Raw genomic sequence first — 21,746 nt, 5'->3', positions numbered from 1 at the left:
CATCTGCCCTATGTCCTTAGAGGCCAGCTTAGATGTGCTGTGTGATGGGGCTGTTTTGCACCTGGCTTCCCATTAGGTTCAGCTGATGGGATCACTGGTAAAAGACAGGAGGAATGAAGGAGCACGAGATCGGGGTTTTTGGCCAGCTTGCTCCGTGTAGGGTCCCTTAGGCTGGCCGCATCCCTTAAAATCACAACTTCTGTCCCACAGCCCTCCCCTTGCCTCTCCATCACCAGTTCTCCACTTTCCAGTGGAGCCTAGGGTTGGTAATGCCCCCCCCCCCCTGTTACCAGTTTCCAGGCAGGCACTCTCCTTGTCTCTCTCCCACCCCACCCCTTCATAACCAGTCCTTTGATTAACTATTCTCCAAATATCTAATTTGAGTGTATCTACTATTTTCTTCTGAATTTTGATTGATAAAGTAGGTATGCATGCATTTCTTGCCCCAGAAACATGGCCCTTCTCTATGTCAGCATGAAATGCCTTGAATTTTCCCATTGCACAGAATTTTAAGCCATTTCCCCAGAAGCAGACCCTGAGATGAGGATTTGGGTGCGAGAATGTTGTTAAAGAAATGTTCATTAGTTCTGTAAGGGAGTTCAGGGGAGGAGAAGGATGGGGAGGAAGGAACAAGACGGGGAATGTAGAAGAGAAGGAACCAGCCCAGGGCACAGTTTCAGGCAAAGTCCCAATCTCAGCTAAATCTTGAATGAAGCTCTGGAATCAGGGGAGCTGGGCTTTCAATCTCCTGGAAGGAAAAAGGGAGTCAGGGACCCAAGAGTGTCCAGACAGAGGACCATCAATTTATACTTCATGTATATTCCCTGTAATCTGAAATTAGTTAGGGAGAGAAAGAAAGAAAGTTAGTTAGGGAGGGAAGACATGCTTATTATTAATTGGCTTAATAATGGAGTTATTGGTAGAGAGGAATAAGATACTCCAGATACTAAAAAAAACTTACAGCAGATGCTAATGAAAGCAGATGCTTTGAAAAACACTACATGTAATCAACTAGGTTTTACTTTCAATGGGCTCAGTAAATACACTTTGATAGTTGTAAAAATCAAGTCAGGGCTCAGTCTTCTTAAAAAGCAGAGGCATCTTTGTGGGAATCTTAATTACCAGCTGCAGGTAGTAAGTCTGTGGTGTGTGCATGTGCTTGGTTGGGGGGGGGTGTATCAACACTTGCCATCTCCCTCTGAAGCTTCTAACGCTTGGAAATTTGTCATAGAAGCTTTTCTCATCTGCAGTTCAAACACTTTTTTCAGCAGGAATTTAGCTGAAGTTGAAATCACCATCTGGCATCTCATATTGAACCAGGTCTTTTGTGTGCCAAGAACTTCTTCTTTTGGCAATGATGTTGACTGTGATCTTTCGAAAATGTTTCTGGGGTTGGCAGTCTTGACTGAGCAGAGCAAGCAGCCTGTCTTGGAATTTAGGAAGAGATATGCTGAGCAAATTGTTGCCCTGGGGAGAAAAGTACAAGGTGAAAAGTTGAACCTTAGGTTTTGAAAGCCCAGAAGCCCTATCTTTTATTAGTGAGCTAAAACCAGCAAGGGGGAAAAAAAAATCTCAGCAATATGATTATTAGTAGCAAAATGTTGCAAAAGACCTACAAAATGAGTATTCAGTTCAGACCAATAAACGCTATTTAAGCACTTTCTGGGTGTGAAGTAATATCTTCCCTGCCGTAGGGGCATAAGGACAACTAAGAAGGGGGTCTTCCCTGCCAAGTAACTCACTATCCCGAGCTGGAGGTGCAGAGGTGGAAACAAGGCAGACTATGCCGAGGAGCATAGCTGACACTGTCTGACTCCTCCCAAATGCCTGGGGATCCCGTTTTACCATCCCCGTTCCCCCCCATTCAGCTCTGACATACTTTTGCTTCCAATGGCTTGCACCTATGATGCCTTGAGTGGCTGTCCTTGAGTACTGCGAACATATTCGGGGAGCAGGAAGTGCTTGAGAGCTGAGTTCCTTGCCAGTGACTGCTTGGTTTGGGGGCAGGAAGGCCCAGTCCCCCAGAGAGCAGGACATAAATTAATGTCTGGGCTTTCTCTACTGAATCAGGCTGAGCCACTCCCCGGCGACATTATCTAAAGCCACCCTTGCTCAATCCCTTTCTCTTGCCTGTCTCCTTTTCTCCTGCATTCGCCAATCTCTTCTGGGAGTATTTCCTTAAGGAAACGTTTTCCTGGGTGGGGCACCTGGGTGGCTCAGTTGGTTAAGCACCTGCCTTGGGCTCAAGTCATGATCCTAGGGTCCTGGGTTGGAGCCTGAATCAGGTTCCCTGTTCACTGGGGAGCCACATCTCCCTCTGCCTGCTGCTCCCCCTGCTTGGGCTCTCTGTCAAATAAATAAAATCTTAGAAAAGAAGGAAGGAAGGGGGAAGGAAGGAAGAAAGAAAAGAAAAGAAAAGACTTCCTTACAAATCCTCTCCTCAGGGTCTGCATCTGGGAACCTGACCTAAGATAGGGGCACAATAAGATTAGAAACAAAAGGATATGAGAGCACCACAATGAGATATTACTTCACACCAGTCAGAATGGCTAAAATCAACAAGTCAGGAAATGACAGATGCTGGCAAGGATGCAGAGAAAGGGGAACTCTCCTACACTGTTGGTGGGAATGCAAGCTGGTGCAACCACTCTGGAAAACAGCATGGAGGTTCCTCAAAATGTTGAAAATAGAACTGCCCTATGACCCAGCAATTGCACTACTGGGTATTTACCCTAAAGATACAAATGTAGTGATCCAAAGGGGCACGTGCACCCGAATGTTTATAGCAGCAATGTCCACAATGTCCACAATAACCAAACTATGGAAAGAACCTAGATGTCCATCAACAGATGAATGGATCAAGAAGATGTGATATATATATATATATATATATATAATGGAATACTATGCAGCCATCAAAAGAAATGAAATCTTGCCATTTGCAACAACATGGATGGAACTAGAGCGTATCATGCTTAGCGAAATAAGTCAAGCGGAGAAAGACAACTATCATATGATCTCCCTGATATGAGGAAGTGGTGATGCGACATGGGGGCTTAAGTGGGTAGGAGAAGAATAAATGAAACAAGCTGGGATTGGGAGGGAGACAAACCATAAGTGACTCTTAATCTCACAAAACAAACTGAGGGTTGCTGGGGGGAGGGGGGTTGGGAGAAGGGGAGTGGGGTTATGGACATTGGGGAGGGTATGTGCTATGGTGAGTGCTGTGAAGTGTATAAACCTGGTGATTCACAGACCTGTACCCCTGGGGATAAAAATATATGTTTATAAAAAATAAAAAATTAAAAAAAGAAAAAAAGATATGAGAGCAGAGAACGACTGACTAACTGCCTGGATACCAAGGAGGGTATTTGAACTAGGCCTTGAAGGGTAATTTGGCTTTTGCCAGGTAGATAGAACTGAGGAGTATCACATAAATCTGAGGAGTACACATATATGTGCAGGTAATGATGGGGAGTGATAGGAAACGGGCCTACTAAGGCAGGCGGGGAGTAATTAAAGATGAGTCTTGAAAGTTTTTTTTAAAGATTTTTTTTTCAAGATTTTATTTATTTATTTGACAGAGAGAGAGATAGCGCAAGCAAGGGAAGTGGAAGACAGAGGGAGAAGCAGGCTCCCAGCCCAGGGAGCCCAAAGCAGGGCTCAATCCCAGGACTCTGGGATCACAACCTGAGCCAAAGGCAAATGCTTAACTGACTGAGCCACCCAGACGCCCAAAGTCTTGAATGTTATTAAAGAGTTTGGACTTTTTAAAAATTGGCAATAGTGAACCATTATAGGTTTCTGAGCAGGGAAGAAACATGATTATCTCTTTGTTAGAAAATAACTGAATGGAAATATAAAAGATGGGTTGGGGGAATAAAAGATACAAAGTGGAAGCTAGTTGTTGGGGGTGGGGGTTGCGGCAATATTCTGGGTGAGGCTGATGAGGAACTGACTTAGGGTGTGGAGTGAAAAGGAAAGGATGGATCTAGATAGAGGTTGAATGAAAGGACTTATCAACTAACTGGGGTAAGTGGGAAAGCAAGAGCCATCAAAAGTGGCTAAATGTTGGTTTGGATCACAGAGTGAATGATGGTGCCATCGACCAAGGGACAGAACCTAGGAGAGAAAGACAGATGGCAGAGGGAAATTAGTGAGTTCATTGATATATTGAAATTGGATGAGACATCTGAAAAAAATCCTTAATAACTCAAAGAAATTTGAATGAAATATGAAAATCATTTGAGAATAAAGAACAAAGAAAAAATGGAATATTGGGGAAAATTGGGATATTCGGGGACTCATGAAGCTCTAGTTCAAGGTTAGATCATAGACATGCTTTTTAAAATTAGCTCTCTGGATAAGAATCAGAACAACAAAGTCAACAGTAGAAACTTGGATACTCTTTACAAATAAGAACAGTTAAAATTCACTTGTGACAACAGTGCAATGATTCAGTTTCATCACGATTTTACTTTGTTGATTGAAACTAGAGTGGGGTGTCTATGTGGTCTAATATTAGGTCTAATGTATTAAATCTGTATGACAGTTTGGAACATTCTATGGAAGCAGCCCCCAATGATGCTGGTGCTAAAATAAAGGAGAAACATGGTGTTTTTAGTGGTCCCAAACTATTATTTGTCTCCTGAAATGTGCTGCTGGTGGAGGGACTGCTAGAGTAGTATTTCCATCTACTGACAGTGGCCATTTCTTTAATTATTGCTGTTCATTTGTTTATGGCCTTGTATTGATTAAAAAAAACCAAATCATTATGTCTATGCATGGTATTGACATTTCAAGCTGCACAGTTAGAAGAAAAAGCACAAGTCCAAATTCCTAAAAAATGTTTCCATTTGAGGGGAAAAAAATCTACTTTAAATAAGACACATTGTTTCAAAAGACAAATGAATTATAGACCTGCAGAGAGGCCTCCCTACTCTGTAACAATGTTACATTTAAACTCTTCTCTTTGAGAACCCTTGATTCTTAGAGAAACTAACACTTCTTTCTATCTAGGTAAGATACAGATTTTAGATACCAAATTATCCATAGAAATAAACAGGAAAAGGTAGAAAATATAAGGAGCAAGGGAAAGACATTAACTGTGTTTATTCATTTGTTCCCTCTTCCTCCCCCCTTCCCTTCTTTCCTTCCCCCCACGGTCCCTCCCGTCCTCCCTCCCCCACTTCCAGGAACACATAAGGACCTACTGTGCCAGGATCTATACTAGGAGATAGAGACTCCATACTGAGCAAGGGAAACATACATGCTCTCCATCCTCAGAGAATTTAAGTCTATCATACTTAATTTCAAATTCTACTTGTAAATAAAAGACAATGTCACTTGTCCTTCACTCCTGTTCTCTGACACCTTCATATTGTGTATTAAAGAATATTGGGTTCACCTACTTTGGGGACAAATGTGCCACACATAACCTAAGTAGGCTACCTTCATTTGAAATTCAAAATTCAACTCTATCAATTAATAGTTGTATACATTTGGTCAAATGACTTAACCTTTTTACCCTACAACTCTTTATGTATTAAGCATAGATAATAGCATATGCCTCATGGGACAGTTGTATTACAAGAATCAATTCGTTTAGAATTTAGAACGGGTTCTGGTACACAGTGGGCAATCAAATGATGTTACCCATTATTCTTTTTAGCATGCATAGGAATAAACAAATGGAACAGGCCACATCTTTCAAAAAGCTTATCGTCTTGCAGTTGGAGACAGGTACACAGATAAAGGCAATGAAGTGTGTGGGTGAATGATGAAGAAAGAACATTTAAGCTGTAGTCCAGGGTGGCCACAAAGAAGGGAGTGGTGAATTCTTTTGGTCAACTCTTTTGAGATGGATGTAATATCAATCCAAAGTAGTTTCTTATTTCCCTATCCCGTAGGTAAATGATCCTTCCCTGTTAGATGCCTGTTTTGCTTGCTTTATTTGCCCATAGTTATTTAACTGTGAATAATTATTATGTAAGCACTAATGTTGGCTTTTCATAAAGGAATTGTCCTTCTTTACTTACACCCTGAATAAAGGAGCTTACCATAATTGGTAAAACTGGGTTACGTTTTCCTGATTTCTTATGTTCAGTGGCATATTCCTTATAGAAAAGAGAGTTGTTTGTGCAAAGGGAAAATAGGCCTTTTTTTTAAATCCCAAGAAGTGGTCTTTCCTTTTGCTCATGATGGGATGAGTCATGGTCTTGTGATTTAATTCTGACTGACAGGCCCCAAGGTAAGCTGGGGTTTCTGGGAAAGATTTTCTCAATGCTATACAAATAGTGGAAGGAAACACTTCCATTCTTCACTGGATGTTACTTTTCTGCATGTGGTGGCTGGCACTGCTGCAGCCATTTTGTGACCATGAAGAGATATATTGCTGATTTCCTAAGGATGGGAAAGTAGAAAGATGGCAATAAAGTGGGTCCCTAAAAACATCTTTGAGCTACTGGATTTATCAGTAGCCTTGACCTACCTCCAAACTTCTTGTTGTGTAAGAAAATACCCCCTTAATTGTTTAAGCTGTAACTTTTAGAGGGTTTTTTCTGTTAACTTTCAGTTAACTCCTTGTGATAATTTGTCCCCAGGTATTTGGGGCACTTCCTGTGGAAAAATTATACATGTTCTCCCTTTTAAGCCCAGGCATGGCCATATGACTAGCTTTGGCAAAAGAAATCTGAGCAATATGATGGGTCATATCCAGGTGGAAGCTTCAAGAGCCAACGCGTGCTTTGTCATGCTCCTTCTCCCCTGCCCCTATGATCAAGGAAGCCCATTGAGATGGGGCCTCTGCCAGTCTGGTTCTTCAGTAAGTAAAACCTTCTTGTCCCTTCCATGGGGGACTTGTAGCATGAACACGAAGTAAACTTTATCATCCTAAACTGCTGAAATGCGTTGTGACCACAGATAAATCTGGTTTACTTTGACTGCCAAACATCCCCAAATCTCTAGTGAAATAGGGAAGGGAAGGCAAGAACTTGAGACGCAGAAGCTCAGCTCTGAGTTACTGCAAAAGACAGCCTGCCCCTGTCCACTCCACACACTTCCTGCTCAGTGAGATGAACCCCGGAATGGTAGGTAACTTAATCCGAAGAACGCTTTAAAAATGTCTTCACATCGATGCATTATTCAGAGTAAATTAATCACAACTTCTTAAGTGTCTCTCTAGCATCTCTGAGCTCACCTCATTGCTTTGCCCCACCGAGCTTTTCTGTAATGACCCCACTGTCCTCTCCCCTAACCACATCCTCCTGCTGCACACCTTCCTAGGGGGCTGGGTAACGGCTCCATAATCATAGTGCTGAATTTCTATTGCACAAATAAGAGAGGAGGGCGACGCCTCGGTGGGTGGGACAAGAGAATGATGAGGGTGAGAGCTAACACTTACAAAGCACTTGTTCTTTGCCAAGGGCACATTCTAAGCACTCTGCACAGTAGCTCCCTTACTCCCCACCTCCTGAGGCAAGTATTATCATGTCTTCTTCATGTATGAACAAACAGAGGCACAGCGAGAGAGGTTAAGTGTCTCATCCAAAGTCAGGCCACTAAAATGTGGTGACACTCAGATTCGATTTTAGGCAATCCAGAGCTGTGTTTTTTTGTTTTTTGGGGTTTTTTTTTTTTTAAGATTTCATTCATTCACTCACGCATTCATTCATTCATTCAGAGAGTGAGCAAGCAGAAGGTGAATGACAAGCAGACACCCTGAGGAGCACAGAGGCTGACAGGCCTAGACCCCATGACCCTGACATCATGACCTGAACCTAAACCAAGAGTCCGATGCTCAGCTGACTGAGCCACTCAGGAGCCCCTACAGTCGTGTTCTATGATGCTTACCTAAGTTCTTGGGGAGCCAGTTATTGGAGAAGCAAGAGGTTAAGAGCCCAGTGGAGCTTCACCTAACTGAAAACCCAGCTGGGTATTGCTTCTTGATATGCAAACTTGTCTACATCCCGGTTTTCCCAACTGTGAAATGTCACTTTGTAGGTTTCTGTCCTCTGTGAAATGACTGAGGCTTGTGAAGACCCCAGCATTGAGGGGAACCGTGATAATGTTACTGGGGCTGCTGCAACTTCTAGGACAAGCCCCAGAGTGGGGAGAACTCTTGGGGATGTGAGAAGTCATGCACAAATATGAAATGACTGTGTGTGAATTTCTCTAGGAGTCTGTAGGAGGGTATGGATGGTAAGGGGACAGGAGCTGGGAACAGCTGTCTGGAGAGTCATTTCTAGGATATGCAGACAGAAAAGCAGCTGAAATGCACTTGGTACATTCAAATGAAAGCTGGATAAGCCATTTGGACCAACTGTGATTTAAAAGGGTTGGGGTAGGGAGTGCCTGGGTGGCTCAGTGGGTTAAGCCTCTGCTTCCAGCTCAGGTCATGATCTCAGGGTCCTGGGATAGAGCCCTGCATTGTACTCTCTGCTCAGCCGGGAACCTGCTTCCCCCCACCCCAACTTTCTGCCTGCTTGTGATCTCTGTCAAATAAATAAATGAAATCTTTAAAAAAAAAAATAAGGGGTTGGGGGGACATTTTCCTGAGGCCCAAAGACCTACTCATATGCATATATACATATATGAGTAGGGAGGTGAGGGGCAAGGAGCTTGGACCTAAAATTGTTTCAGAAAAGCTTTGGAAATATAGCTCAAGTGAGAGAACTTAGCTTGGGAAAATGCAGTTAACTACCAGCAAGTTCCTTAGGTTGAATCTCTAAAATATGTTTTGAATTTGAACACTTCTCACCATCCCCACTAAGGCCACTGCCAGCAGCCCACTTGGGGTCACCATCGTGGCTCTCCTAGTATCCCACATCCATCCAGCTGGTCTCCCTGTTTGCATTCTTGCCCCTTCCCATCCATTTGCCTCGCAGGAGACAGACTTATCTTTAGAAGAATGCAGTCAGTTCCTATGGCTTCTTCTCACTCTTAGAATTAACTCCAAATCTTTTCTACAAAAGTCGGCTCTAACACCTGGATCTTATCTCTCACTCCTCTCCCCGCCAAGCCCAGCCACAATGGCCACACTTCTGTTGCATGAACACACCGAGTTCCTCCCCGCACTCACGGTTCCCTTTGCCTCCCCCTCCCCCAACCCCAGGCCCCCAGCTCTTTGCAACGCTGACTCCTTCCCCTCCAGTGATCTAAACACCACTGCCTCCAATTTCCCAACCACCCAGCTCCCGGCCCCTCACCCCCTCTCAGAACCTTCTATACCATTAGCAGATTTCCTTTCCTTTACAGTACTCATCACTATCTGAAATGGTCTTATTCATTCATTTGCTTATTTATGGAGCTTTGCCCATACATACCCCCCCCCGCCCCTCCCCCTTAGCCTGACTGGGTCTTGTTCACTTTGTTCATCGCCAGCACCTAGATAAGTTCTCAGTGCACAGAGGTTCCAGAAACTGAGAAATAAGTAATTTACATTTAATTTCCATCAGTAATACATTTCAAACAATTTACTTATATGCCCCAGTGGAAAAAAGAAGGAGAAAAAAATTAATTTTATTTACATTTAATTGAATATTGATGTATTCTTTGGATGATGGCAAAGGAATAGTGATATTTGAACACAATTTTGTGAGGTTAATCTACTCTTAGAAAATCTGAAATTACATGCGGTTCAGAATAAATTAGTTTTACATAGAAAATTAAAAACCCAGGAGCCATGATTGATAGGTTCCTACATTTAAATATTACAGAAATATAAAATTTAAATGCTATGATAATGTAAAATATAAGCTACAGCATGTCCATAATAAAGAGTTTATAGTTAGTAAAAGGCCAAACAATACAATGTCAAAATCTACCTCACCATATTCTCTTTACTGGTTTCTTTGAGTAATATAATGGTACTGAGTGTTTATTTGAAGCCCATTGAAATACTAACATTTTCCCCGGGTGTTGATTGCATTTGCCCGTTCGCCTTATTTCTGGATTAGATTCAACATTTTTATATTTAAAGATTCTTAATGGAGAGCTCTCTGGGATATAATCATCTTCAATCCACATATGACTAAATTTGGTCATATTTGCTGATTGTGTATAGAACCCTTTCTGAGAAGTAAATATTAATGCTGACTGGTTTTGAAAAAAAGAACCCTTGGGGCACCTCTTCTTTCCATTTTTAGACACCTCTGTTAGCTGCTTTAGCACTTGGGTAGAAGTGTTTTTAAAGGAGCCTGTGAAGATTTGGAAAAGATTTTATTTTTAATATCCCAGATTGCATTCTCTGCATTTGGTTGGTTTTGTTACATGTGCTCCATCTGTCTTGGAGATATGGAAAACTCAGTAGGGGAAAAATGGAAAGGGCAAAATTGTTTCCCTAGCTCCATAAAATCTCTAAAAATTACTTCACATGCAAGATTTGGCGCATGGAATCCTTCACTTCTAACGTCTCCGTTACCCAGGTGCCTGTCGATCTTTCCTCCAGAGCAGGGAGAGGAGAAATTGCCTAGTTACTCCCTGGTTAGAAAATGTGCAGGGTTGAAAGCCTTTTTTGCAAAACCTCCACTTTGAAAGACTTCTGTTAGACTTCCTATCATTTCAGGTGGATTTAATGAACATACAGATTGGTTCTGTTATTATGAATACCCTTAAAGTAAAATCAATTTCCTGGCTGGCTACTGCTGATCTGGGGTTTCTGATACTGCTCTTTAAGGTTTCAGGCTAAGTACTGAATGAAAAAAGTCTGCAAAACCAAACAAAACATTTCTTTGCCTATCCCCAGCTGCACCTGACATTGAAAGAAGTTGAAATCTTACTCCTCACTGGATGCTACATCCAATTTCAAGCTTCTATTATCTGTGTTAAAAGCTCCTGGTGAGTATCTGGTAAAGTTCTTTGTTTCTCTGAAAATCAGCTGGGTATATTGGTAATTGGAGCACTTCATAGACAGGGTGTCTGGAAGATATAAGTGCTTTTATTCATCCTCCCATTGTTTAACATCATATTTATGCATTGACTGAGGGGCTTGTCACCTTGGAATATGAACTTCTGGAGACCACAAGTCTTTTATGATGTGTGTAACACCGAATAAAATATGGGTTCTTCAGTATCATCTTAAAAGGGACTTAATCTGGAGCTGTGAAGAACATTTCTTTCTTGTGTGTTTATCTGCAAATGAACAGAATTAATCCTTCAACAAACAAAACTTCCCCGATTTTATAAGCCTACTGAATTAAGATGATGCTAGGAGCCTGGTTTGTTAATTTGAGGAGGGTCATTATTTTAGAATTATTACAGATAAAGTATTGTCAGTCAAAAGCGGACGCCTGGGTGGCTCAGCAGATTAAAGCCTCAGCCTTTGGCTCAGGTCATAATCCTGGGGTCCTGAAATCGAGCCCCTCAGCAGGGAGCCTGTTTCTTCTGCGCTCTCTCTTTCTCTCTCTCTCTCTCTGCCTGCCTCTCTGCCTACTTGTGATCTCTTCCTGTCAAATAAATAAATAAAATCTTTTTTAAAAAAAGTGGAGTATTGGAGAAGGTGATATTTAAGGCTGGCTTTACAGTTTACAAATCATGGTTCAAGCTGATGAACTTATACATCCATGCCTAACCCACATCCTATCAAATTTTCTCATATCCTATGACTCATCTGAGAGCTGTACTCACCTGTCATCAATATCTCCTATCCTGTTACAAGACCTTGTCATCACCTAGAACTGTTTCACCTCTGACATCTTGAACTTGGAAATTCCACTCTGACCTCAACCCTATACCTTCCTCCCCTACACCGCCATTCCTCCCGTCTTCAGTCTTTTTTAACAATTATTTATTTTAGAGAGAGCGAGAAGGGAGAGGGGCAAAGTGAGAGAGAGAGAGAATCCTGAAGCAGATTCCCCACTGAGAAAGGAGCCTGATATGGGACTCCATTCCAGGATCCTGAGATCATGACCTGAGCCAAAACCAACAGTTAGATGCTTAACAGGCACCCCCCATCTTCAGTCTTACCAAGGCATCTGGCCTTTGGTCTCCCAGCTAATGGCCTTCAGCCCTCTTGGTTTTCAGGATATTGTCATCATCAGATACAATCTCTTTCCTCCTTTGACATAATGGCACAGCCAGTCAACAAAGCCTCAGTTTTGGATCCATCTCTCCATTTTCTTTGGGCCCTGAATATTAATGGAGAAAATCACATAATACATACTCACACCATCAGGAGTTAGTACAAATTTTGAATTTCAAACCTCAACTGGGCACTCAAGATCATCTGAGTTTCAAGATGATCTGATCACCCCTGCTGGTTCCCTGTATAACCAACCTGATATGAGAGACATGGGGCAGGAGAACATGAATCACAGACACTTAGAACAGAACCATAGTGAATGTATTATGTATTTTCAAAATACATAATAAATTTCATTTTCTCTCCTGAATTTCATGTCAGTCAAAATCCGCCCCCCCACTCCCTGCTTTTTTTGGTATGCACTTCCTCTAATTTTCACTTTCTTTTGCAGTTTTCCAAAGATATTGCTTATTTATATTCTTCCAATTAGAGTATTTCAACTCAAAGAGTTTAGAAGAATGGGGCATCAGGGTGGCTCAGTCTGTTACATGAGCATCTGACTTCAGCTCAGGTCATGATCCTGGGGTCCTGGGAATGAGCCCCACGTCAGGCTGCCAGCTCAGCGGAGAGTCTGCTTCTCCCTCTCCCTCTGTCCCGCCCCTCCCCCACCATGTTCTCTCTGTCTCAGATAAATACATAAAATCTTTAAAAAAGGTTTAGGAGAATACTAAAGAATTTATGATAAATAAATAAAATGTTTATTATATGCCTACTGTGGGCCAAGCATCATCCCAAGTGCAGGGAGACAGCAGTGAGCAAAATAAACAGTTCTGCTCGCAGAGAGTTTATATTTTAGTAGCAAGGAACAGAAAATATGCAAATAAGTAAAATATATACTGCCTGAAAGTTATAGGTGGGACTGCAGTGTCCTAAGGGGCCATGGAGGTTATGAGCTATGCTGTGGAGAGGCTGCTTCCTGTCCTAGGTACAAGTATGAGCCAGACTGCCTGGGTTCAAATCCCAGGTCTGGCACTTACTATATGTGTGACCCCAGGCACGTTGCTCAGTTTCCCTATCTGTAAAATGAAGATTTTTCATAGTACCAACATCACAGCTTCATTAAGAGGATTCAATGATTTAATACACAAGTAACATTTCCCCCAGTAAGTTGTCTCGTCATGGCTCCTACCCTCCCCTTCACAGCCTGTGCCCCCCAGGCAGAGATCAAATCACCTGGAAGGGAAAGCTCCTTGTTTGGCACAGTCACTCACTTCCAGGCCCTGAGAGAGGTCCTAATTGAGGTGTTCCTGTGGTGTTTTTGTGAAGTTTGCAAATGTAAGCTATATACATACACACACACACACACACACACACACACACACACACACACATATAAATAAAAGTAAGATAATTTAATCCCACTGGTTAAGATGTCTCTGCGTTAGGTAGCATTAGGTGGCTGTGGGCATTTGGGGAGTCAGCTAATGGAGTTGAGTTGGAGATACATTTAGTTGGAGTTTAGTGGGGGAACATCTACATGTTTGGGCCACTTTTGTATCAATGTTGGTTACTGCCAGCCACCCCAGGGTAGAGGCAGCTCCCAGGCCTCCTCCCACCCACTGTGCCGTAGGGACAGGGTGGAGCATGGTAAAGGGAATGTGTCCCACACAGGCTGACAGCAGGCACATAGTGGTTGAGGAGAAAACAGGGCTTGAAATGTGCAGAGCCAGAAATCAGTCTTCTGGAAAACTGGTAAGTTCGTATAATTCTCTGCCATATAAAATTATAAGTAAAGGATTTGGTTCTCAGGGCATAGTCAAGACAGGAATTCTTCCCTATCGGGATAATGCCAGATAATGCAATGTTAATAATTATTAATGCATTCTGATGGACTGAATGTTTGTGTCCCCCCCCCCCCCCATGTAGGCATTGACACTCTAAAACCCAGTGGGATGGTATTTGGAGACGGGGCCTTCAGGAGGTAATTTGGTTTAGATGAGGTTATGGGGATGGAGTCCTTATGATGGAGCTAGTGGCCTTATAAGAAGAGAGCAGAGAGCTTGTTTTTTTCCTTGCCCTGTGAGCACAGAGCGAGAAGACAGCCTCTATAAGCCAGGAAGCGGGCTCTCACCAGAACCTGCCCCAGCTGGCACTCGATCTCAGACTTCTTGGCTTTTGGAGCTGGAAGAAGTAAATGTCTGTTGTTTAAGCCACCTTGTTTAGGGTATTTTGTTATAATAGCCTAAGCTAAGACACACATTGTACATTTTTTTCCCTTTTTTAATGGGAATCACGTTCGAGCAAACTATAATTCCTGCATTTGCAGACCAGAAGCCCATGGCAGTTCTACAAACACCAAGTGGTCTGTGTTGAGGTTCCCAGCTTTATGCATCCCACCCATCAATATTAAAAAATCAATTTCTTGGGGTGCCTGGGTGGCTCATGGGTTAAGCCTCTGCCTTCGGCTCAGGTCATGGGTTTAGGGTCCTGGGATTGAGCCTGCTTCCCCTTCTCTCTCTGCCTACCTCTCTGCTTACTTGTGATCTCTCTCTCTGTTAAATAAATAAAATCTTTAAAAAAATTTTTAAAATAAAAAATAAATTTCCACCATGCACATGAGAAGTATTGTATTCTTATTCTACGATTTCTTTAGAAAATATTACAAAATTTTCTCCATTTTAGAGATGATCAGAACCTATGGCTATAGATGTAGGGGCAAATTAAGTATTGGAGAGGCATGCCAGTCAATGAATAGAAATCATATTATTTTCTGAATTGTATAGTTGGTGGTGTAATTTGTGTGACTCCTTTTCTCATTCTAAATAATATCCATTTTGTCCCTAATTTTGATTTTATGAATTGTATGTTCTTTCTTAAACAGGACTTCCTCCCAAACGGCATGCGTCTCTGGCCCATGAGCCCTGGACCCACCTCTCCCAGGAGGAAACCAGAATGAGGGGATGCGTTTGCTCTCCTTTCTCACTTCGTCCAGTCTGAGCTGTGTGTTCTTTTATACTTAACATCTTCTGTCCTGCAAGAGGAACAGATGGCTCCACTCGTTCCCTCCACGTGTGCGCTGCTGGGCTCCGGCCTCTGACCCGACTAACCCACTTGTCCTGCAGCTCTTTCTTCCTGCGGATGTCCCCACCTTTGGATGGCTATTCACTGGCTCTTCCCTGTCACACCACAGGCATGCTCAGGAGTGTCATCCCCCCTGCCTTCCTCTGTTTTTTAAATTATTTTTTTAAAGATTTATTTATTTATTTATTTAACAGAGAGAGAGAGAGATACATCACAAGTAGGCAGAGAGGCAGGCAGGGAGACAGGGGGAGAAAGCAGGCTCCCTGCTGAGCAGAGAGCCCGATGTGGGGCTCGATCTTAGGACCCTGGAATCATGACCTGAGTGGAAGGCAGAGGTCCAACCCACTGAGACACCCAGGCGCCCCTGCCTTCTTCTGTTTTAAAAGCTTCCTGACTCTTGTCCTCTCTCCATTAAATGGTTTGAAAGAGAAGCTCCTCTATATGGCCTCTGCTTCCTCTTTCCTTCCTTCCTTACTGAGATCTGGTTCCTCACAGCTTTTGAGAACCACTCCCTAGGGTCGCCAGGGCCAGCCTCTGGCCTCTGATTGGTCCTCATCTCATGGGGCGTCTGTGCTGCCTCTGCCAAGGTCTTCAACACAGTCCCCTGTATCCTTTCTATATTGGCCCCGCGGGATGGCCCGTTCTCCTGGTTCACCTCCTTGCCCTCTGACTGCTTGATCTCCATTTGTCACCGCCCCTCCTTCCCAGGTTCCCTTAAGTACCTACCAGTGTCCCCCATGTTCCAACCTCTTGTCTTCCCATCTCACAGGCTCTTCCTGGGTATGCCTGTTGTTCGATGACAAGTCTCTGCTGTTGACTCTGCAATGAGATTTCCATTCCCACAGTTGCTCCTGAACTTTATACCCACGTTTCCAGCTTTCCACTAGGAAGCTCCAACTGCTTCTTGTACCTGCCATTTTCACAAAATGAAGATCCTGCTCCCCATCCTCCCCAAACCTCTCCTCCCTCTGTGTACTCCATGGTAGAATGTGCTGCCGTCAATCACCCAGGTACTCTCTTAGGCTCCTTGTTTTCCTCCTTTCCCCTCACTCCTCATCACCAGCCATTAACAAGCATAATTTCTCTTACCTTTCAGTCAGGGTTTTTTTTTTTATTTGTTTGTTTGGGTTTTTTTTAAGATTTTACTGATTTATTTGACAGAAAGAGAGAGAGAGAGCACAAGCAAGGGGAGTGGCAGGCAGGGGGAGAGGGAGAAGCAGGCTCCCCAGTAAGCAGGGAGCCTGATGTGGGGCTCAATCCCAGGACCCTGGGATCAAGACATGAGCCAAAGGCAGATGCTTAACTAACTGAGCCACCCAGGCATCCCTCGTCAGGTGCTCATAACTTTTTTTTTGGAATCATTAAAACTCTTGGCAGCATGGTGAAGACTTAAGATAGCTTCAAGAATAATGCTTTTTAGGGGTGTCTGGGTGCCCCTAAATTGTAATAATGCACTAATACAGTATTAAATACTCAGATTCAATGTCAAGTCTAATTACCATCATTTAAAGTAGTGATGAACACAAATGATACTCACAAATACTCTGTGAAATATGATGTGAAAAATCTGGTGATTTCTATGGGTGACAAAGCCATAAATATTGCTAATGTTGCTACAGTAGTGTTTTTATATTAATCATCACAGAATAGGATACATTTTAGTAAGAGAAAGGTAAAAATAAACATGAAGATAAAATATTTCTCCCCTACAAGTTTACTAACCCCTTGAATTCTTTCCAGGCTAAGAATGCCTGCTTGAAAATGCTCGCTGGCACTTGTCTGCTCTTCTCCGTTCCTCCTGCCACTGACCTAATTAGGGTCCTTCTGTCCACATGGAATCTCCACAGACCCCTGACTGGCTCCTCCCCCACCTTCCAAGCCTGATCTTATCTTCGCCGTGTCCCCAGCATACCTGAGCAGACACCCCCCCCCCCCACAGCCCATCCTCTAAACTGGGTGCTGAGTCTTAGGCCTTGTCTCCCCAGTAGAGCTCAGAAATATCCACCTTCTCCATCTGGCTTGACCACCTCAGTTGTCCATTAGATGGCTCACAGCCACCTGGCTGCTGTCTTACTCACCTCACCAATCCTTCCAGAAGCACAGATGTGTCTAAAACCTAGATCTGATAACAACACTCCATTGTTTCCAAGCCTCTCCCCATATTCAGTATAAAATGTGGGCTCCTTGGCATCCTGTGGCTTCTGCCTACCTTTCCACCCAGTTCCTGGCCACTCTGTTCCAGTCACCTTGTACTTCTGGAGTTACCCAAACTGAAAGATAATTGGGGGTTAGAGCAAGGGCTCTGGAGCCAGACGGCCTCAGCTCAAATTCTGACGGCCCTGCTCATGATGCATGTGACCTTGAAGAATCACTCCATCCTCTGTGCCTCAGGGACCTTGGCTTTGACATGGAGCTATTAGAGCACTTGCCCCACTGTGTTGTGAGAACTAAGTGTACGACCCACACAGTGTTTAGAATGGGGGGAACAGGACATGTAGAGAAGTTCAATGACAGAGGGACCCCCTTTTTATTTCATGTTTCCTTCATGGGGAAAGGCCTTTCCCATGTTCTCTGCTTGGCCAACTGGTCCTTTCAGACTTGCCTCAGGCATCTCCTCCTCCTGAGAGCCTTCTGGAACCTGGGCTGGCGGGGCTGGCCAAGGCTCTGGGCTCTGTGACCGCCACCTATCCCTGAACTGTATCCCACACAGGTGGGGGGTCCTCTGGGTTGCAGGATGTGTCTCCCTCCCTTTGTAACCCAGTACCTGCAGAGAGCCTTGAGCAGGGTGGGTGTTTGGAGGCTAAATGGATTAAGGAGAGAATGCAAATCAGAGGACAAAGTGTTAAAGAGCAGCCAGTTTGCTGCAGCTCTCCTGACAATTTGCTTTTCAGAGTATCATACGCAGCATGGACTTATCTGAACGTTTTTCTGAGAAGTCCTGTCTGTGGTGAGCCCTGCCCTGTCCAATTCTTGGGCCTGATAGCATCATGCTTCTGAAAACGAGGGAAAACCACAGCCTGCTGGGCAGTCAGAATTTGAGCTGAGGCCGTCTGGCTCCAGAGCCCTTGCTCTAACCCCCAATTATCTTTCAGTTTGGGTAACTCCAGAAGTACAAGGTGACTGGAACAGAGTGGCAGGATGCAGTGGAGAGCCCAGTGGATGCAGGCCACTGGGCTGGGCCCCTAGGAAGCCCTTCGGCCCGCTCCTCAGGAAATAGGCATCCAAGGACAGGTTAGGCACTTAATCCTCTTTTCAGCAAAGGAGACGACAATAGTGGGAGCAAGAATTGAAGCCTAGTTTTAAGAACAGAAGAGAAAAATCGGCTGTGTGAGCCCTGCTTTCCAGCGTGGTAAGGACCCTGACTTTGGTCAGAGCTGCAGAGCTGCCCTCATTCTCTCCTTTTCAGACGTGATGAAATAACACTTGGGGAAAGGCGAAACAACGCAGAAGGGTAGAAAGTAAAAACAAACAAAACCCCCAGCTGCCTGTTCCCCATAGGCAATCTCTGCTTCTGTGCGGATTTAAAGACCCACGGAGGGAGGCTTGCAGCTGTGTTCAGCGAGGCTCAAAAAAATCAGAAATGTAAAATTACGCCTCCATTTGCCCAGAGAGGCAGACTGGATGGAAATCGCCCAGAAAGGAGAGCAGGCTTTGGAGTTGGACGCTCCGCGCCTTATGGCTGCCCACCCGGGGCTTCTGCGGTTGAGTTCCAGAAAGGCCCAAGTTGGAGCCCGCGGGGGGGGGGGGGGGTGGTGGTGGTGGTGGTGGTGGTGGTGGTGGTGGTGTGTGTCCGGGTGGGGGGACGAGGGAAGGCCGGAGCGGGGATCTGGGAGCGCAGGCGGGAGGAGGGACCTGGGCCCAGGTGCCACCTGCCCCAGCCCCCCCTTGACAGCTGCATCCCTTTTGCCACTTGTCCAGGCAGACTCAGGCGGGGGTGGGGGGGGGGCGCGGCAACTTCGGGCCAGGCCTTAGGCCCGCAGAAGCCACAGCTGTGCGAGGGGAAAGCCGGAGCCAGGAGGGCAGCCCCCCGCGAGCTTAAAAATAAAACTGGGCCTGACCGCCTAACAAAGGCCTCTTGTGAGGTGCAGCAAGGGGGGACGGCCCTGGGTGCTCCTTGAGGGAGCTTCTGAGGCCACGGGGGGAGGGAGCCCAGACCCTCTCCGGCTGGGGTGTCAGTCCCCAATACCTCCTCCAGCCCTGGGGCGGACCAGCCTGTCCCCAGCCAACACCCCCTCCTTTGCTTCCAGGAATCTCTGCACCCTCGCCGTGGGTGAAGGATGGATTGGGTGTGGTACCTTTGTTCACCGAATGCCCGGCCTGCAGTGCTCAGTCCGTTTCCAGAAAGGCAGGGAGGAGACCAATCTTCCTCTTTGGGGAGGAAGAGGATTTAAAGGAGAGGAGCCCTTGGAAGCCAATTTGCTCCAATAGTATTGTCAGCTGTGGTCCTCAGAGGGTTCTGCCCAAAGGCGGTCCTTGTTTCTTTGTGCCTTCCCCGCCACCCCAGGCGAGAAGCTTGCTGTCTGCGCTGGAGGGCTGGGAACAAATTGATCCGCACCCCGGCCTTCACCTTGGACTAGACAGAAAGATGCTGGAGCTTTAAAATGCTCCAACTCCTCCAACTCCTAAATGGATTTAAAAAAAAGAAAATTATCCCGGGGCGCCTGGCTGGCTCACTCAGTAGGACAGCAGGCCACGTTCCAGCTCAGGTTCGTGAGTTCGAGCCCCACGTTGGGTGTGGAGATTACTTAAAATCTTAAAAAAAGAAAATCGTCAGTAGGAAAAACAAAGACATCTGGAAAGTAGGGAAAGTAAGTGCTAACGGGGAGCAGAAAACATATGCTAGAACAGTAAATTATTCTAATGTTTAATTTTAAAGTCTTTTAAATAAAGTGTTTCTGTTTGGGTTTAAATGATTTTAAACAGCTAGCGGGTTTCTCAGTGTCTGGATTCAAACTTTTCCCGGCTCCAAGCTGTTACCATTGTTTATGCTCCTCGTTGGCTCACTGCTGCCCCCTTGTGTCTGAGCTAAAAATCACCACACAGTTTATGGCTTCAGGAATAAATGGTGGAACCACCCCCCACCAGTCTATTAGCTTCCATGACTATAAAAAACGTAGAATTAAAGCAATGTTTAATTAAGCCTGTTAGTGAGAGCTGTATAACCCAAGTGAGATTTTAAATTTTCGTTTTAGGAGATGTGATTATATCACCTTTTTTCTTCCTTTCTTTTTCAATTCACCATGGCTTTGCTGGAAGGATACATTTAAAATTTAATCCTTAGAGGGGTTATGACTATATTATCAATGTAAGTCTTACTAATGATACCCCCTTGCAGAGAAACCACATGGCTTATTCATTGATGTGCATTATATTTTATTTATACCATTCAATAAAAATCCTATATTCAGGATGGCTGAAAGTTTGCATAGTCTCTGATGTGAGATAATTTTGGGGAAATGGCTCAAACAAATGCACATCAAAATGCAACCTCCCTTGTGCTCACCTGCTACCTTTGACTTTAGTGAGCCGTTTGGATCTCCATCTTGATGAAAAAGAGCCTGCCTCTGTGGGTTTGTATTAAGCACCAATTCTTCCTGTTTTTTGCTCATCCATGCAGTTTATTTCCATTGCTTCTAGCTTCTTACAAACTGGGAGCCACACAGAATATCATGTTTTCCTGGATGGAATTTGGAAAATGCCTTCCATCCTGAATAGATCAAGGAGTCACTTGCTTTAGCAGAAGCATCACCTGCCTGGAGGCAAGGGCCACCTACTCCTAACCCTCATCCCAGATTCTTTCTATACTGCAGGGGCTAGTGTCACTTAGTGTCACTTCCCAAAGTCACCTGCCATCGGCAACCTTCTGTGTCTGTGGATCTCATGAATTTTTCGCTGCTCAATCCAAAAACAGCTCTAAGGTAGAAGACATGAGCTTTTCCTCCTCCAAAGTAATCAAATAAATCTAGTCAAATTTTGAGCCCACATAGGATGCTGTGTAGGTAGATTGTCTTCCACCCAACCCCATGTCTCCTCCTAAAAGGAAGCTGTAAAGGGCATAGTGTGAACGGACAGGTAGTATTACTGAACACTTGAAGTTTGTGTTCCCACCTGGGCGACACTGAACTTGCTCTTCCCTCTGGCTGGAACTCTGTTCTCAAGTCTTGTTATTGAGATCTCAGATAAAATAGCTTCTCTGTGACCTGATTTCATGTTAATAGCACTTATATGAATTTGTATTATGTGTTGGTTTGTAAGAATATATATTTTTTGTCTTTGTCCTGTAAAATGTCAGCATCATAAGAGAAGGGAATTTCTTTGCTCTGGTTAACACTGAATCCCCAGCACTTTGAACAGTACTTAGCCCGTTATGCTCAATAAATGCTTGTAGAGTAAACAAAGAATAATGCAAAGTTTTCCTTACTATAATCTTGGCTCTTGAGATCAGGGGCCATATCTTATCATTTCTGTTCTTCTCCACAGTGCCTGGCATGGCATAACACGTGCAGTTGGATTTTTAAAAGTGCTTGTTGAGTGGAGTTGCATGAGGGAAGCAAATCCTCAGATGGGTCCAAGGCAGAGAGGGGAGGGACCTCACCCTTACAGAAAGCACAGGGGCCATACCAAGCTTGCAGCATGGCGCTGGGTG

The 21,746-nt window shown here is 44.3% G+C and overlaps 1 long non-coding RNA gene across 1 annotated transcript in view; it reads right to left on the bottom strand.

Annotated features, from left to right (window-relative positions):
• Positions 1-9,513: 9,513 nt before the first annotated feature.
• Positions 9,514-21,746, bottom strand: part of LOC309866989 — a 43,668-nt gene continuing 31,435 nt past the window's right edge. Inside the window, exons 2-5 of the long non-coding RNA XR_014312905.1 lie at positions 19,396-19,722; positions 15,827-15,919; positions 11,965-12,125; positions 9,514-11,130 (exon numbers count right to left, since the gene is read on the bottom strand). This is a non-coding gene — a long non-coding RNA (uncharacterized lncRNA). The remainder of the gene's footprint in view (positions 11,131-11,964; positions 12,126-15,826; positions 15,920-19,395; positions 19,723-21,746) is intronic.

The sequence above is a fragment of the Mustela nivalis genome (assembly GCF_964662115.1).
Source record: "Mustela nivalis genome assembly, chromosome: 6".
NCBI classification, from domain to species: domain Eukaryota; kingdom Metazoa; phylum Chordata; class Mammalia; order Carnivora; family Mustelidae; genus Mustela; species Mustela nivalis.
This window is presented reverse-complemented; position numbering and strand designations above follow the sequence as displayed.